The following is a 16,191-nucleotide window of genomic DNA, read 5'->3' as shown; positions in this document are numbered from 1 at the left end:
AAATATGACTGAGCAAATAACTCAAGATCACGTCACTCCGTTGAAACAAGTAAATCTCGGATTGCTTCCTGCTAAAGGTCATATAACTCTAGATTTACTCTGTGATTTAAAATTGTTATCTATAAAAAACGGGTATATAAAACTCTGCATCTGTAAAACGTGTTGCTGAACTTAATTCAATTCCAAGAGAACAAGAAAGTGTAACCAATTAAAAATGATGTTTTAAGTTGAACACATGTAGGCGTAGTGTATTCCGTTTTGTTGTTTAGATTTAATAACATTTTATTCATAGACATCTAAAACTGTATTATGTACCATAACCTTTTATTCAGTGATTACCTAATATGAGAAATGTGAGAGGAGCAAAGAGAAGCAATTTTCTTCCATTTCCATGAGTTGTAAGCCTTAACATCAATTTAGTCTCATGCACATGTATTTATTTAAATGTAGAACTCAAATGAGACTAGCTGGGTTAAGCTCCATGACCTCAGTGGTGTCTAACAGCTGAAATATATCATAGTATTTTATGTCCTTTTGGACACCTTTTAAAAGCAGCAGTGGACAAACACAGAGGGTGGGGACACATAATCCTTAAATGGCTGCCTCCCTAAGCCCGAGCCACTGCCAAGTATAAACACACTGAGGGAACTGGTAAGCATCTCCGCCTCGAAGGGTGAATGAGAGACAGAAGGCGCACACATTAGCAAACAAGCTTGGTTTTTGGACACCGTCTTGGCTTCCGTTTCCTTAATGTCTCAATTAGCTGGTATCCACATTCTGGCCAAACAGAAGGACAATTATGCATCAGCCTGGTGTGAAATGTGTTGGTGGAAAAAGCATATCTACTCTTGATAACTTGGACAGGCGCTAACGTCATGTTTTTGTTACACTTTCATAAATATGTTGGTGGGTTTTTTTTTTTTTTAAACTAGATGGCTCCGCTCAAATCCTTAAAATGACAAAAAGGACAAGGATGAAAGCGTCACTTCATGAGCGATGTCCCCAACAGTAGTTGGGAAAATGATTCTCAGTTTTTCAGCACTTTATTGCCTAATTAGGAAACCAGTCTGTTACCAGATGCAGATTAGTTACTTGTCTTTGTGGGGTCCAGCACTTTGTCAGCTCTTCGGGACTACAGCCCGGTAAGGACACTGCAGATGAATAAAAATGTTTTGCCTCTTTTACTCTTTTGTGTGCACTGTGGGCAAGACTTGTTAGAGAATGCAGTAATCTAGTGATGTCAGCTCTTTTTTTTTTTTTAAACACACTCGTCCATAACATCTCATAGTATTTGCATATTCATGAAGAAAAAACAGCACTTACATAACGCATATCTAAATTACAAACCGAATATACAAACTTTCAAGGTGACTCATGGGAATCTTCTAATGGCTGCGCGTTCATACAGAAGGAGGTCCTTTAATATTACACAAACACATTTATGTGGCAAAAGATACAACTCAACATTAAGAGTGGAGAATCAAACACTTGGCACCCATGCATCGACTATAAATATACATATAAACCATGTTTGGCCTACTTCCCCCCCACCCCTCACATAATTCTACTACTTTGAAAACATAAGGCAACACTGATTGAATGAGGACCCTGGAGGGTTTATGAAATTCATTGTATACTAATTTGACTCAGACAAATTAAAGAGCCTGCAGCAACATCTGTCCCTCAGTGCAGCCAGTTACAGAATAAAAGTCCCTTGTATCATTAGCAAGTTCCACAGTAAGGCCGGGCTACACAGGAAGAGGATGAGCGTGATATGCCTTCAGCAACAGAAAGAGTTTGAGAACGCAGTACAGCACATGCTCGACCAGAGTGCGATGACAATAAATACTGATGCTTCAGACTGTTGGCAAAACTCTGTGTTAGAGAACACACAGGATTAAGCAAAGACAGTGAAGAGGATTGACCTGAAACATCTGCACAGAGTCGGGCGATATTGCCATCGGCGGGATGAGAGTTTGAAACTCAGACAAAATGATTGAGAATTATGTGTTTATCTCCACAGTAAGAAATGATACGGTTCTGCTAGGTGTACAGAGTGTATACTTCCACGTGCATTTCCATGTCTGAGGGATAAACATTGAATTTTTGCAAAAGCAATTCTTTTTTTCAGGCTTGAGGATCAAAAACCTACATATAAACTGTCGTCAATGACATCTACAGTATATGTAATACACTGTAACACTGTGCGTATGACATTAACATGAATGGAGCTTCGGATATAAATAAACCAGGCTGGATGTGTACCTTCAGATGTTTCAGATGTAAGGCTACAAGAGAAACATAAATGTGTTTTTAAATCACCACATTGTATTTCAATTATCAGCTCTCTTTTTCATCATCCACAAGTTTCCTTTATACGTTTGGCAGCACAGATGTATTTACATGTCATGCCAATAAAACAAGTTGAAATTGAAAAATCGATGGTGCATGCTCCAAGCATTTTACGAAATAAGCCGAGTTATCAAAGCAAACTATTAAAAAGGCAAACAGAAAAAGATTCTTATAAACAGCTTGTTTCTTTACAGTGGTCTACTCACTTCTGGACAGGATATGAGGGCAGGAACTAATCAGAGCTACAACAATTATTACAACATTTTGATAACTGATTAATCATCTGATTTCAGCTTCACAAATGTTCTGATTTTCTGGTGTCTTTAGTCCTTGACAATTAGCTGAATATCTTTGGGTTGTGGACAAAACAAGACATTTGGGGACATCACTTTGTCCCCAGTGATGAACACATTTCCAGACATTTTATGGACTAAACAACTCAATTAATCCAGAAAATAGTCAACAGGTTAATCAATAATAGAAATAATCTTTAGTTGCAGCCCTAGAATAATAAATGTAAACTATAAAAGTGAAATAAGTTTTTCATTACAGAGGAAAAGTGATATTTTATAGTACGAGTTCTTCTTTACAAAAAAAATGATAACTATAATAACTATGAAAGAGCTTTTTCTCACATTTCTTATTATATAGATCTTACACAGATATATGTATATTATGCTCGATATTGTTCCAACAGGATTATTTTTTTATTTCGTTGTAGTTGAAGGGTCAATAGATGTGCACAAAAAGTGTGAAAAATATGATTCTCCACCATAAAATGGATTATGAGAAGGGGACACAAAGAGAAATAGAATTTAATAACGGAGAGGCACAGTGGAAAGAGCAGATTCTGTTCCAGATTCATTCCCAATTTTCTGCTGTAAATGGAGTTTTATTATTCGTCCTTTTTGTATTTATCCATGACCAAAACTAATATTAACTAAAAGTTGTTCCATGTGCTTATTCACAAATCTAATCTCAGTGTTGTTGACCCCCACTTCTTCCGAATCTCTCCATATTATTGTGTATACCTTGTCATGTAATGTCATGTACCCATCAAGCACCGTGCACACAGCGGACTACACATGGCAGTTTAATTATATTTTGCCAAGAGCCCTAGGAACCAAGAAGTACTCCAGAGCTGCAACACTACCTGATGCAAGGTTTGCTCTGTGTCAATTAGTTGGTGGAAATTTGATTAAACTGAAATTTATTTAGGAATATGCAGCATGTAAACGCAATATAAGCTGAAATAATAAGGTCCTAAAACTAGATTTACTCTAGGCTCCTCTACAGTACAAGGCTTCAAGATTACATTCGGTAATAATGCAGACCTGCCTTAAGGCCCTTGTCATTTCAGCTGATATTGAGGTTTAGTAGTGCATATTATCCAAAATTAGGAAATAATTACATTCAAACAAGCCAAATGGAACACAGAGGAAAATCTGACTCAATCAAGAAGGTCAAGGAAATGTACTTGTGATAAGTCTTTGCTTTGTTTTGTGTCAGCCAAAATATTAACTATTAAGTGTCATTAAAACCACTGAGTCTGTCACGAGTGCCTTTCTCTATCTTCTAAAGGATGACGTGATAACACATCCACAGTGTTCGACCTTCATTTTGCATTTTCCTAAAACACACAAAGATGTCAAACGTGTCAAACTAAATAATTTGTCTATTCTTTGCTTTTCCCTCACTTTGCGGCTCTGACACGTCAAAGGTATGAACTTATTCTTTATTTCTGACAACACTAAAGAATACATAAATCTTTTAAAGATGTCAAGCCTAATATTGCGTGTCTGTTTTCCGTGCCCGGCTTCTCTGACTGTTTGCCAGTTGTTTCTTTGCTTAGGGCCTCTGAAGAGCTGCCAAGTTTATATTTGATCTCTGACAATCTAAAAAGAAAAATGGAAACCCCCACAAGTGTCATTGAACATATGTCTACTCGCTGAATCTGTTCTTTGAAAATCTGTCAGTAGCCTTACCTCGCGGCCAACTACTTTATTTTGCATTCGGTCTTCCTGTCTATCGAATAATCTCGCTTAAGGCTTCTCATATGCTTCTTAATCTTACATTTGCTCTCTGATGAAAACTCCAGTCACAAACCCACTAGGAGTTACATTTATTACGCTGCAGAACTACATGGAGACCCAAAGTATTTAAAGCTCAGCATTGGCTGCGTTCCCATAAGTCCTATATTAGCCAGGTTTTAGAGCAGAACCTGAAAAGTATTTTTTGGGATATGCAGTGTAAGTCCTTACCTGTCCAACACATATGGAGCATATGAATAAAATAAAACAGTATGAACACTGCAGACTGTTCAAACTAAAGGTCTGGAGGATGTACACACCTCGGCACCTCGTAATATATGACTAAAGACACATTTTCTTGTGGCACCTCAAAAGAATGTCTTTTTAAAAAAAAGTTTAAATGTCAAAGTCTGTCTTGAGTTGGCCTTATGTTTGGGAGAAAGGTCCTGGCTGAAATCTAGACATTCAGCACTAAGCACCAGCCAGTCAGATCCACTCTCATGGTCCTGCCTAAAAAAAAAAACCCTCTAAACTCTCACTGAACTTAACAGGTTCCTCCAAGTAGCTTCAAAGGTGAGGAGAAAGCCTTTCATCTGAAGCCCAGGTCAATGCCACACACGGATTGTTTATCCGGTGATGCAAATGTTTTATCGGAGCTGAAGCAAGTCTGAGCTGTCTTACGCACTCAAACCTGACAGAGCATTTTGTTGCAGTATATTACGACATCCGCATTAACTGGGTCGACTAATTTTAACATCTTATTATCTGCATGTCATGTTAGATACTGTGAAATATTACTTTCAAAGCCAATGGAAGCTGCTCTCTCTCTCACACACACACACACTCTCTCTTTTTCCAAGACACTGCTTTGGTGTGATCCGGGTTCATGTCCTGTGGCTATTTAAGGGAACACATGCCAATCAGTGTTAGATCGCACTTATGTCAAACAGGAAGACAAGACAACTGCAAAAAGGATTTGTAACTTCACAGCAGCGGTTCCCAAACTCTTGAAACTACAACATTTGAGCTCTATTGACAGGCGTGTGCCCGGAAAACTGACAAGCCAGAAAGCATTTGGTGTTACTATGACAACCACCAACCATGAGCCGTCATGTAATCCGCAGTCCTACAGCGAGTGCATTATTACTGGATTTTTAATATCGTGATTTATATTTATTGTTCATTTCTTTAATTTTGATGTCTGATAACATTAAATGCAGTGCTTGTAAATGTCATCTTGTTATTTATGTGATGAAAGGCTGATGAAAAAAAATGCAGCATGAAAAATGAGCACTTTGGAACTGGTTTAAATAATACCCCCGAGTACTTAAATGAACTGAGACTTCTAAGTGACAAGAAATATCAGTTTAACTTCAGTGCATTAGGTAAGATAGACTTTAATGATCCCACACCGTGGAAATTCACTTGTCACAGCAGCTTGTGTACACAAGGTGAATAGGAAATTACTCAGAAATGAAAAAGATTTAGAAAGAAGTCATACTGGTGTTAAAGAGTTGGAATAAAGGACCTGTGGTGGCTCTTCTTCTTACGTGGTGGGAGTAGTAATCTTTTTCAGAAGGAGCTGTCTCATGCAGGAGGTGAGAGGGGTTGTTCATGATGGATGTCAGCTTTGCCAACATCCTCCTCTCCGCAACTTCCTCTGCAGAGTCTAGGGGGTAGTCCAGGACAGAGCTGGCCTTCTCGACCACCCTGTTGTGTTTTTTCCCCCGTCTCCCTCCACACTTCCTCCTCCCCAGCAGACGACTGCATAGAATAATACAACTGCTACGACAGTGTCAGAAAGTTTTTTAACTTGTCTTGCAAGCTTCAAAAGGGCCCCAGTAAGTGAAGACATCCTTGACCTTTTTTAAAACAGGACGTCTTTGTTGTCTGACCAGAAGGTGAACCCCGATGTGTGTGTTTGCTCTCATCAGAGTATAATGCTGCTGACCTGCTGCTTCAGCACAAATTCAATTTGTTAAAATCATTTTCGGGGCTCTTTAAGCTGATCAGAAAAGTCAGCATGCGTCCATGTGACCAAAGAGCGGCTACTGTATTTCAAAGGGAGAATTTACATTCCCCTTTAAGAGTGGATCGTTGTCGAGTTACTGCGGGTCATCTCCAGAGTCAAGAGTGCAATGAAGGTTTCATTAAAATGTAATTTTATTAAAAATGAATTATCATGTCGGCCATGAGTTATGCACTGGGTTAGATTGCCAGGGTTGAGGATATCAAAGTGGAGGATATATAAAGTACTGACCTGTGACAGAGGGTTGACTCACCTGATCTCACACACACACACACACACACACTTCAGAGAAACGTACATATGAATACACAAGTACTTCAGAAAGTACTCATGATGTTGGCCTCTTCCATACATGCGCATGCATGACTTACCCTCAATGGATACATCCCTACATTATCACAGTACATGGAAAGTACATTAGCCTGATACTAGAACCTCAGGACACACACACACACACACAGTCCAGCACGCACATACATTTACATTCAGCAGCAAACACACAAACTCTGCCTCAATCTGTCACATGGACGCACGTGCACACACAGAGACCATGAAGGCTGAGTACTAATTGCATATCATTTTCAGTCGTCTCACTCAGAGCTCGTTAGCAAGGGAGGAGGGGGTGGCTGTGCAGACAGAACTGAAAAGGAGGCGATAGAAAGAGAGAGAAAGAGAAAAAACAGTAGAGTGAGGCAGCTTGTTGTGGCCAGAAGAGATGAAGAAATAGTCAAGAAAATATGACAAACAGCCAGGGAGGTGGAGAAAATATTCTGCTCTCCAGTCTCCAGATCCACAAGAAAGAAAGAGATTGAGCAATAAATAAATAGGAGACAAGAGGACAGTTTTACATCCCCAACCCAACGCAGGAGAGCGAAGAATGAAGTGAGGGGAAGCCGAGTGAGTTGGGTGTATGGAAGACGTTTAGAGGCTGGATGCCAAAAACTGAAAAACGAGTGGGAAAAGTGGGAGTGTGGAAGAGATTGGATTTGGCCTCACTCAAAACGGACAAAAGAAACGTGAGGCAGAGAGGCGGTGGGAGGAAGCGAAGGTGGGAAGCAGAGAGAAGCTGCATAGGAGGAGGAGGGGCGGGAGGGAGGGATGGAGGGAAAAGGAGGAGATGACCGTGTAGAATTAAGGTGGGAGCGATGGAGCGAGGAGGAAGAAATGACTCCAGGTGGAAGATGCTAAATTAGAGAGGGGGATAATGAGGAAGGGAAGAAAGGAGGAGGTGGGAATGCAGAAAGCATCTCTGAGTTGGAACTTTTGCATTTAGGGGAATACGCTTAAGCGCCTTCTTGGTTAAGATTGATACGCTTGTGTGTGTGTGTGTCTGTGTGTGTATGCTGCATATCTACATCCAGGAGACGGTTAGCTGCGGTTAGCATAAAGACCAGCAACAGAGAGAAAAAACTAGCCGAACTTTTTATATTGTGCAAATGAAACCTGCAGAATACATCTTGTTAATTAGTGCACTTCAGAGGTGCTGGTAGGTGGATTTGGTTATCTCTGGGGGACTAAGGCTAACTGTTTCCAGTCTTTATGCTAAATTAAGTTAAGCTGCTGCTGGCTGTAATTTCACATTGAACTGACGGACATGAGAGTGGCATCAATCTTATCCAGCTCTCAGCGAGAAAGCGAATAAGCCTATTTCCCAAAATGTCAAACCATTTCTTTAAGTTTAATACAGCAGGCATACGATGTGAGAGAGCAGGCTGGGTGCGTTGAGGAAGGAAGAGAGAGACGAGCGCAGGTGATGCTGCAGGAAACGATGTAAAGTGTGAGCCAGAGAGGAAGATAGGAGGAAATATGATAGAACTCCTATCCTGTGTAACTCATTCTTTCTCCCGAATGGCCAATTCCATGCATTGCATTCTCCATCCTTTACTTTTCTAATCTCCCCATTGTCTCCAGCTCCCCCTCCCCACCTCCCAAATGTAGCCTCGAAATGGAAAACATTTACTCCTTTTGAAGTTCGACCCTTGATTTTATAACTTCATTAGCGCGACTGAGTGTTAGTCTGCACTGTATTTGTGTGTGTGTGTGTGTGTGTGTGTGTGTTTTTCCTCGGTGTTCGGGTTTGTTAATGTTCACGCGAACCGTGTCTCTGGTAAATACATTTTTCAAGATGGCTCCGGGGCAAGTGGTAAAAGAGCAAAAGCAGAAATGTATTTCTCATTTCGGTAAAACTAATGCAGAGTCTTGTCTACCAAACGTGGACACACATACCGCACACACATTCACACAAGCTCTAAATAAAGAAATGGAAATAGCAGCCAACATGCGTCCAACTGAGGCCTGCAAGGGTGGAAATGTGGAAAAACAGAGGAGAGCAGAGAGAGTGGTATCAGTGGACAGCGAGGGAATAGGATTGATGGATAAACACAAACAAAGACAACAGTCGCAGTCAAGAGGGGGGAATTTAAAAAAATGGGGCCGGGAAGAAAAGGAGGCCTGTGGAGCCAAATAAGAGGACAGATAGAGATGGAGGAAAATGTGAAGAACAGATGGAAAGGACAATAAAGATGGGTAAATGGAGTGAGAGAGAATATGAAAGCAAAATAATACAATGATGAAGCAAAAGGCATAGAGGAACGGCGCGGAGGAAGTCGCCAAGCCTCCCATCTTGTTTTGTATGAATTTCATTAGATGGTTTTAGACAGCAAACACAAGAAGAAGAAGAAGAGGAGGGAGCCCGGCGAAGGAGGAGGAGGGTGAAAAATGGAGAGACAGACGGGAGGGATGAGTTGTCTGCATGAGTGAGGGGAGGAAATAAGAAATTTGAATCATTGTGGCATGAGGATGGCATTTTGACATCAATTTAGCCGGGAGCCAGAAAACTATGCCGCCTGTTCGATACGCAAACAGAACGTGGCTGTAAATGGAGGGAGAGAGGGGAGGAGGGGATGGAGAAGGGAGGAGAATAATATTAATCACTATCGATGTGTGGTGAGGAGAGAGGATGGATAGAAAGGGGAGGGGAGAGGAGAGGAAGGATGAGACAACAGAATGTTTAAGATGCACAAAGTAGAAAATTGGCAAAATTAAAAATACGTGTAAGAAATTAACATGAGAAACAGTTGGAGGACATAAGTGGCGGAAGATAAGGAGGCAGTGGGGGGGTGAAGAATGTCAACTCTCACAGACAGACACCAGCAGACAAACCACAACGCCAAAACAGGATCCAATCTGATCAGATTTCTTCTCTTTCAGCTCGCTTTCTCATCTATTTTCTCGAGCCTCACTATCAGCCCATTAATTAATTCCTGCTTTCCTTGTTATGAAGCAGATGGAAGAGTGCAGAGAGGAATGCAAAATAACCCCGGCGTCCAGGAGGCAGCGAGGAAAAAAGATGAGAAAGGCCGAGAGGAGAGAGACGGTGCATGCAGATAAGAGGAGGAGGAAGACAGACAGAAAGGGGGGAGAGAGCGAGAAATGAAATACAGAGAGTAAAAACAAAACAAAAAAAAAAACTGATGCCAGTCCGCACTGTAAACATCTGATGTATCGTATCAAACTATACAGAAATACTAATGTCACATACCCTAACAAATCTTATTAGCTTCTTCTCTCTAGTCATTAAGTGTGTCACAAGCAAAAACGTGCTATACACACTCACACTATTTAAATATCAATATCAAGTCTTTATCACATCAGCTGTGATACATGAAATTACCATAAATAAACAGGAGGCTTGGCAGCCTCTAGTGTCTTCCACACTGCATTTTACATCATGTTTTCTGATATCAAACAGCAAGATGGTGGCTGTTCTTGGCTTTCGGGCGTGAGCAGAGCAAGTACTATGTGTGGTCCTTATTTTAAACTTCTGAGATCCACTGAGAGCCTCCGTCCATATTTATCTTTTTTTTTCTGTTGTGTCCTCCCCAGGCAGCCAAAGAAATAAATAAAATGCTTAATACAAATGCATCATGCAGAACCACAAACAACAATTACTCTAACTCATAATCAGAAGCAGCAAATGTTAAATTTTGGGTTTGATAAATGATAGACAATTAATCCAGGGGTGGTCCAGCCATGCATCATCAAGAGCAAATTGTCTGGAGGTTTTCATTCCAACCAAAGACTCTACGCGCTGATTCGCACTCCATCAAGTAGCAGGCTAAGAACTCATGAGTGAAATGACCTCCTGACGCGAGTTGGAATAAAACACGCGCACACTGCTGGCTCTTTGTGGCACATGGTTGGCCACTCCCGGATTCAACGATTATCATAAATGCTCTTTCTGTCGATCTAACAATCAATGAATCGAGTAATCACTTCAACATCAGCATCACTTTGTTATCGTGTTCACATTCAGCTGATATGCACCAGCAGGTGTTTTTACCATCTGCTCTCAAAGGACAAACACCTGTTTGTGTGACATTTAAAAAAGTATGCCCTATGTGATTCACTTTACTTACATTTGAACTGTGTTTCAACTTTAAACTTTGCAGCACACCGTGTTTCAAGGCCTTGGTGAGAAGCAGTACAAGTGAGCGCTCTCCCACAGGTCTGGAATCGTGTAAAATTGATGTGCCAGGGTGCGTTCGAAGAGACCACGCTGCTTGATTAAACTTAGATATTGACTTGATGCTTGTCTCCATTGATCTACGTATATTGACTCAACTGTGCTGCTGTCCCTGCTTCAGAACCTGAAATGAAACCCGACCCACAGAGCCTTGAACTCATTTCACTGTAACCCCTTCAGATAAGAAAATTTCATCAACATTCAGCCCTTTTTTTGATACACATTTATATTTGGTGAGAGTGGAAATCTGACCCGAGTCTGCAGCGGGCACAAACATGGCATTCAGTTTATCAAGTGGGCTCCTCCAGTCGCAGGTTTTTACTTTGAATTGGGACCACAGCCACATCGAGGAGAGGCTAAACTCATGAACCCTGAATAACCACTTGTACACCCACACAACACTTGAACATGCATCTATACTGTGTGCTCCACTCTTATCTATGTATACCAGGTGCTATATCTTGGAGCCAAAACCCACCGCACAACAGCAGTCATATGTTATTCTTGCGACCTTGGAAAATATCATGTTCTGTTGATACAAATCATTCTCTTCTAGAAGCACTTATTCTTCCTCCTCCTACTTTAGGGACTGAGAGGTTATTTCAAACATGTAATACATTCATTACTCGTTCCTGATCATTTACTGCTGGATTCACCTGCGTCTAACAAACTGAACGATAAGCAGTTTAATAATTAGTTTGAGCACATTTTGAAATAGACTGCAGCAATCATTCAGATTTTCATTTAAAAAATAACCAATTATTCAAGGCCTTGGAAATCAGGTACACTACAGCTCAGCTAGAGGGTCGCACAATTCACGTCAAGATTTTAATTTGAAAGATGGTGTTTTCGTGGAGCTCAACCAAACACGGAGATGCACACTGGAAGACCAGCACACAAACCAAAAAATGCAAAAGCCCATATAGGCCTGATAAAATGCAATCCGAGTTCTCTCACTCGGAAAATTGCACAGTGGAAGTCTCAAATAGAGAAAGAGAGAAGGAAGCCAGATAAATAAGCCCACACACACTGAGATATGCGCATCCACACACATAAGTACACATGTAGTTAAAAATGCATCAGCGACCCTGCACTTTTGGCACACACACTGAAAGATATCCAACAGGCAACACATATATAACACATGAAAAACACAACATGCCTGTTATCAAACACACACAAACACACAAGCCTATGAGTCACAGAGCCAGCCCAGATAACACGATAAGTGTAAAATATGAGCTGTGGCTGAATAAAAATGGAGGCAACGACGAGGAGGGGGGAGAACAGCTGCGAGAGGGAGAAATGGTACGCAATAAATACAACATGAAAGAGAAGAATGAGGGGTGCAGAGCGGAGGGGAAGGAGAAATATTAAGGGAAGCATGAGTACACAAGTTAACAGAGAGGAAGACAGCGAGGGAAATAGGCAAAGAGATAACTCAATTTAGCCTCGCCACAGATAACTAGAGTGAATTTTGCACAGTTTGTGTGCACAGAGTTCGTATGACAATGTTTTTGCCCTCACAAATTAATAAAACTACATACACTAAGGGGGAAAGACGAGGGGAGTGGGTAGAAGAGTAACTGAAGATACAGAGATGGGTAAACAAGGAGGGGTGGCAAGGGGAGAAACATTAAGGGTAATGACAAGACATGGAAAGTCATTTGTAATCTAGTTTATGAAAGAATAAAGCATTCTCGTTTTCATGACCCACGGCAGCACTGTCGGAAAGTAATTAAACACGAGTCAGGTTCAGTTGTAAAGCCCTTAGTCAACAATGGCCTACAATTAGACATTTTGTAATTGCAAAATGCAAAGCCAGTGATCTCAAGTGTGACACAAAAATGGTTCTTTGTGAGACTTAATGTGGACTTTCATGTCTAACAGCACAGACACAAAAAAAAAACCCCACTAATTTTCTACTTCATCTGCGGCCCTCGGCCCAAACAGTTTGCAGTTTTAAGCGAATTTGACTCAAACAGGAATAAACTTTGTATTTGTGGGAGACTACTTTCAGCACATTTGATGATCTGGTGAGTATGTATTGCAGCATGACAGTGTATGTGGGACCGACTCAAAATAAACTGAAGTGCCCACGCTTCTTTTAATGAGCGAACATGTCAGCCTGTGCAGCGGTGTGGCTCATTGACGTGTTTGGACGTCTAAACCCGACACATGATCTGGAACTGGCTTTGGCGATTATGAAACAAACAACTCTTGTTCGCAGGATCAATTCATTTTTGGCCATGAGAAGTCATTAAAAATGACCTCCACTCAGCTGATTTCTCTAATCATATAATTGCCAAGTATTCTTCATAGAAACATTGCTTGCACACACTGATGCACTCGGGGACCTGTGCAAATTATGTAAACAAATACATTTATAAATCCACGTGAATATTGGCGTACACACGCTCATTAAATTATGTCTGCACACACACACACACGACATCCGCAGCAGGAATTTTCATTTACAGGGTTTAGATGAATGAACAGTGCAGCACAGCAATAGGAGCGTGCCGCGGGAATGGAGTCACTGGGTCTTCCTCTGCATATACTAAAGCCCAGCAGGGAACCATCCTAATTAAACCCAAAGCTCGGAGCACACTGCAGATGCATCCTTGATGTACAGTATGAACGTATAGGTGCGCTTCTGTTCGTGGAGGGAAGTCTCTCTCAACACAGGCAGGGAGATGGAGAGGTACACAAGACAATTTATGTGCAAGCCTTTTTAAATAAAATGATCTTCTCTACAGGGTTCCCAGCGTGAAACACAGATAGGTAAGCTTGCAGCGTGCACAACAGTTCGGCAAAGCTTCCTTAACGTCTAGGTGGGAGGAATTTCATCTGTCATTTCACCCCATTATATTCCACTCACAGCTCTCTGACTAACAGGCTGGTGAATCATTTGAATGCAAGCAGTGGCGCCTGATATCCAGTCTGCTGGTCTGTGTGTGAGCAGTGACAACAGAGTAATATTGACAAAACATGACCTGTGATTGGTCGGTTTCAAAAACAGACAGCGCACTGGCACCTTTTGCGCAGGCTTCAGTGGGCCGAATGTAGAGCGTGTCACATAAAGTGGATCGGTGCTCAACAAATCCCTTGTGGTTCATGACTGCACAACCAAGACAGAAATAAAACTGACATTTTCATTAGTGAGTCTTTAGCTAGATCCAAGCTGCTTCTGCTGCTCCTCTTTGGAGACAGACTCGACATTTGAAGCCAATAAGACAAGAAAATAAAGAAAAAAACAGGAGACATTTCTTCTGTTTTCAGCCTGGGAGAAGACCGATGTAACCCCTTCCTCTGCTGCCATCCCCAAATGAATGTCTGTCCCAGGGCCTTACCCGTGATCCCTCACCTTTTGATGCTGATTCCTCTGGTTTTCATGAAGTCTTTGATACAACTTGGCTCGGAAGCCCCAAGCCTGCAGTAAAGGGCTTAGGAAGAATCCAAAGGGGATTACTGGACGGAATGTATGGAAATTACAGTTTAATTTATCATTTGGGTCATGGTAATTCATGCAAATTAGGATTTTAATAATTCCAGCCTTGGGTTTAAATGGTGTTTCTCTTGTAGGGGTGTGCAGTCTTCTCAGGATCACATGTGCAGAGGAACGTGCGATGGTACAGTGAACATAGAGTGAGGTAAGCTCCGTAGGAACATCTTCTTTACCATCATGCTACAATCTACGCTGGACAAAGGACAAAACCAAAAAACATAGGGGGTGTGAGCTGATTTGTATAATATAATGAACATGACAATGCAGGCCATCAAAATTAAAACAGTTTCAAACAAAGTCTCATAATCTGGACAAATTTGAGCACACACACACACATGATACACACTCACCAGGCAAACCAGCATCTCTGATGTCTACCACAGATATCGCCCCAAACTGAAAAATCTACTATTATCAAACTTTTGGATTATTTTTGTACAAATTCATGATCAACAATGAACCCTAAAGACTAGTGTTTTTCCACTTATCCTGTGAAATATCGCAACATTTACCACATAGGTTGCTATGAAATTTTGTACAGACGTTCGAATTTGGTGAACTTGGTTTTACATCTAGTTACATCATCAGGTCGATTTTTGTTTTTCTAAAACTTCAGTTTCTACAAAGCCTCATAAGTCCTGAAAAGTTATATTTTTTAAATCATATGCACACAAGATAGAGCCACTAGTGTGGCTATGTACTTTAAGTCTTGTTTAGACATTGTTTCATCTTGTATATGCCTCTTATCTATTCATATACTTTGCAGACATAATGTACTTTATTTATTTGTACTTTATTTTTCAAAGGATAACCCCTTGAGATGTACCATCTCATTTTTGAGGGGGTCCTTATTGCCAACAGAGATACAAAACAGGTCATTAATAGTACAGGAATAGATATGAACACAAATATGAACACAAAAACATGATACAATGTTTACAAAGACGATACAGAGACACAGACACCCATTCACACACCACAATGCTCCACCGATCCTAACTAGCCCCCTCCCCCATACATACACATGGACAAAATAAGAATAATACAAAACACAACTACAAAAATACAAATGCAAAACTAGGGCTATTTGTATACGTATGCACACATACACACAGAGTACTTATGCATGCATAGATATATACATGCCTACCTATACTCATAAATAAAATCGAAAACAAGAACAGGATGTTTGGAAGTGAATGAGTAGAGAGGATTTAAAGAGATGAAAGGAGGTTATAGACCTAATCGTGCAAAGGAGATGAACATGTGAGAAACATGTGAAAAGCATGACATGTGTCCTAGCACGTGTATAAATGACTCACATAGATATTGGTGTCATTTCTGAGCATCTGAGCTTCCTCTTGATAATATTTTGTGTCATACCAAACTTAAGTAAGTAGCAACAGTCAGTACATGAAAGGAATTAAAACTGAAGCATACAAAAGGTTAAACCAGTGAAAGTGTTTGTAAGCTTTTTGCATTCTGCTCTTTCTTGCGTCCTTTTATTGCTTCACCGCTAATGGCTACTAACAATTATCGCCATTCATAAACACAGTGATTATCTTTATCTGCTTATGCAGGATCTTATCGTGGAGTTCACTGAATGTCTAAAATGTCAAATTAAAAAGCTTTAATGTCACAAGAGAGTCAAGTTCGGACGCGTGCAGGAAAAACATTTCATTTAAGCAAAAACAATGACGTCTGTGATTATAATCATGATAAGCATCCTTGCCATTATCATAAATAG

General features: G+C 40.6%; 1 protein-coding gene across 4 annotated transcripts in view; it reads right to left on the bottom strand.

The window, feature by feature from the left end:
• Positions 1-16,191, bottom strand: part of pcxb (pyruvate carboxylase b) — a 263,642-nt gene that overhangs the window by 184,428 nt on the left and 63,023 nt on the right. The gene's annotated exons all lie outside the window — the stretch shown is intronic.

The sequence above is a fragment of the Larimichthys crocea genome, chromosome III (assembly GCF_000972845.2).
Source record: "Larimichthys crocea isolate SSNF chromosome III, L_crocea_2.0, whole genome shotgun sequence".
Taxonomy (NCBI): domain Eukaryota; kingdom Metazoa; phylum Chordata; class Actinopteri; family Sciaenidae; genus Larimichthys; species Larimichthys crocea.
This window is presented reverse-complemented; position numbering and strand designations above follow the sequence as displayed.